We start from the raw sequence: 2,629 nt of genomic DNA, 5'->3' as shown, positions 1-2,629 counted from the left end.
AGTAAACAAAGTAGTTCAAGTAAATTGAATATACAAATTGTTGAAAACAAAAAAAAACACACTCACGATGGAAAATATACCTTGTGCTTATTCGGACTGCATCGAGGATATCCAAAATGCTAAACGAAATTTATATTTTGTTTCCTGTTTGATTTCAGACTTGTACCCAAAAAAAGTTGCAGGGAAACCAAATCTAGGGTAATCAATCAATTTAAGATGAAAGTTAAAATTCAACGAATGTTTTCCAGTTTTTACTTGTTTTGGTTTAAAATTTAAAATTGGATATATACCACCGTAAACTGGTGTATTTATAGTAAGCTACCACCGTAAACTGGTGTGACTACAGACCTAATGGCTTCTTTGGTCCAAGCAGACTAATTTGTTTTAACCCTTTGTTTTATATAGTATCCAATATGATACCAAATAAACTCATTTTGCATACACATAAAAATAGTTTTCAACTTTTTTTTGACAAGATTTATCTTCTTTGCTACATATTATTGAAACGAAAAACAATGGATTTCCTCTCTGCTGACGTCATTAGTCATAGAGCGTTTCCCACCTCATTTCGACATTGTATCGTTCAACTTCGACATTGCACCCATACATTTCGACACTGCTGCATCACATTTTATTTATTTTAAGGTGCTTAAAGAAGTCTTTACGGTCTTATCACAGAGCACTGCGGAAAAGCATCCGAAAGCAAGTTCACGCCTCCTTTCTTACCGGTGGGTTGTTTTTAATTAGGCCAATAAAATAAAAAATGTGTCTTTTTTTTTAATTCTAAAATATTTATAGAGAATACTGAAATTATGAATGTTGTTTCCAAAATAAATTGGATATACGTAAAAAATGTATGTAAAATAAATTGTGTATATTATTCATTTTAAGTTACAAAACAGTAATAATTGTCTTTAACAATACTGTAATAATTGTTTTTTACCGCCATGTTAATTATTTTTATTAACCGGTATAATTATTTTTAAATGCCAAAACAAAACATTCACATTTTTAATATCCAATAATAATGAAATGTCAACAAATTATCATAGTGTCATAATTTTTATCTAGAAAACAACAATATATTGTTGTTTCTCAGAAACAACAATAAGATTATAATCTTGTAACCAAAATATAAAGGGTCACCGAGGGAGGGGGGGCAAAAGAGACAGTTAGCTCCGGGCGGCAAATATCCAAGGGGCGCCAAATGAAAAAAAGACACCTAAAAAAAAAAAAGGTCCTTCATCTATAATATACGAAAATTTTAAAAAATAAGGGCCCCAATCAGGGTTGCTGTCTAGATTTATCTTGTCTGTCGTCATTGCAGTATAACTTTCATTACATTTTACTGTAATGAAAATATAACTGTCATTTTTTGATGTTTAGCTGCTATGTATTCCTATTTTCATTCTTTTTTTAGAAGCTTCATCAATTTTTTTAAATTTTTTTTTGCATATTTTAACAAACCAAAATCAAAGTATTAAATTTGTCTAAACGATTCAATATTACTGTTGCCAATTCATTAATTTTTTCGCAGAAGTGATTCTTCATTCTGTTCGAGTTTTTGTGTTGAAAAGTTTTTTTTAACACAAACTCTTTAATGCAGTGTTTTGAACAATTTTTTTTTTGTGTGGCTAAATTTGCTAATTTGTAAAATTGAACTTAGGCTCTCCTAAGTTAATCAAAAACAATATTTCAAAAAATTACTTAAAATAAAATCTTTGATTTTGAATTCGGGCCACCAAAATTGCTAAGCAATTAAAGCAATTGTTTAAGGATTTTTTAGGGGCAAATTTTTTAGTTTTTAACTACTTCCTTAATCCAGCACTACTCGTCCCACTTTACCTTAATGACTTAATTGACACCTTAATAACACAATTTTTCTAAAATCAAAAAGTTATAAAAAAGCGAAAATAAATTTATTAAATGACGTAATAAATGTTTAGTAATTAATTAGTAATAATAACGCTATTAGAATGAGTTCATTGTTTAACTGATCTTATTTGAAACAAATTACCTCCTAAGCTTTGTTCGTAAAAGCTTTTTCATTTAATAAAAAATGTAGTTTCTATCAAACTGCTCCTATGACGGGGTACATTGATGCAAGTCAGAGGGCATATCGATTCTTAGCAAATATTAATGAAAAGCCTAAAAAATAAAACACACAAAACAATTTTGTTATATTTTTACATTATAATATTAAATCAAAAAACAGTTCTATCAATTACTTAAAGAAAAATGTTGTAAAAAAATTAATTTATAAAAAAAAAAAAAGAAAAGCCTGTCCTATCAGTATCTTTGTTAATTACAGAACTTGGTAACTTTAACACAATATAACATAAATATGAACAAAACCTCCATCTTTTTTATCAGGAAAAACAAAATCTTCGGAGGCACATTGATACGTATCAATGTTTCTCACATTGATATGTATCAATAAATTTAAGCCCAATGCGATTTATAAAAAATTAGAATTACAACTAGGTTAAAGTACCAAATTCTCATTAAAATAAAAAAACTACTATTAAATGAAAAAAGGTGTGTACTTACTCAATAACTTTTACACAATAGTCAACACTTAGTTTGCTTGGTAAAACACACTTAATGAAGACACAAAAATTTTAGTTTA

The 2,629-nt window shown here is 28.0% G+C and overlaps 1 protein-coding gene across 1 annotated transcript in view; it reads right to left on the bottom strand.

The window, feature by feature from the left end:
* The window catches only part of LOC100210626 (EKC/KEOPS complex subunit TPRKB), a 14,211-nt gene extending 14,054 nt beyond the window's left edge, over positions 1-157 (bottom strand). The window contains exon 1 of the mRNA XM_065803329.1: positions 81-157. The gene's annotated coding sequence lies outside the window, so the exon portion shown is untranslated. The remainder of the gene's footprint in view (positions 1-80) is intronic.
* Positions 158-2,629: the final 2,472 nt, after the last annotated feature.

This window comes from Hydra vulgaris, chromosome 08, assembly GCF_038396675.1.
Source record: "Hydra vulgaris chromosome 08, alternate assembly HydraT2T_AEP".
NCBI lineage: Eukaryota > Metazoa > Cnidaria > Hydrozoa > Anthoathecata > Hydridae > Hydra > Hydra vulgaris.
The sequence above is the reverse complement of the archived record's forward strand: the minus strand, read 5'-3'. Positions and strand labels throughout refer to the sequence as shown.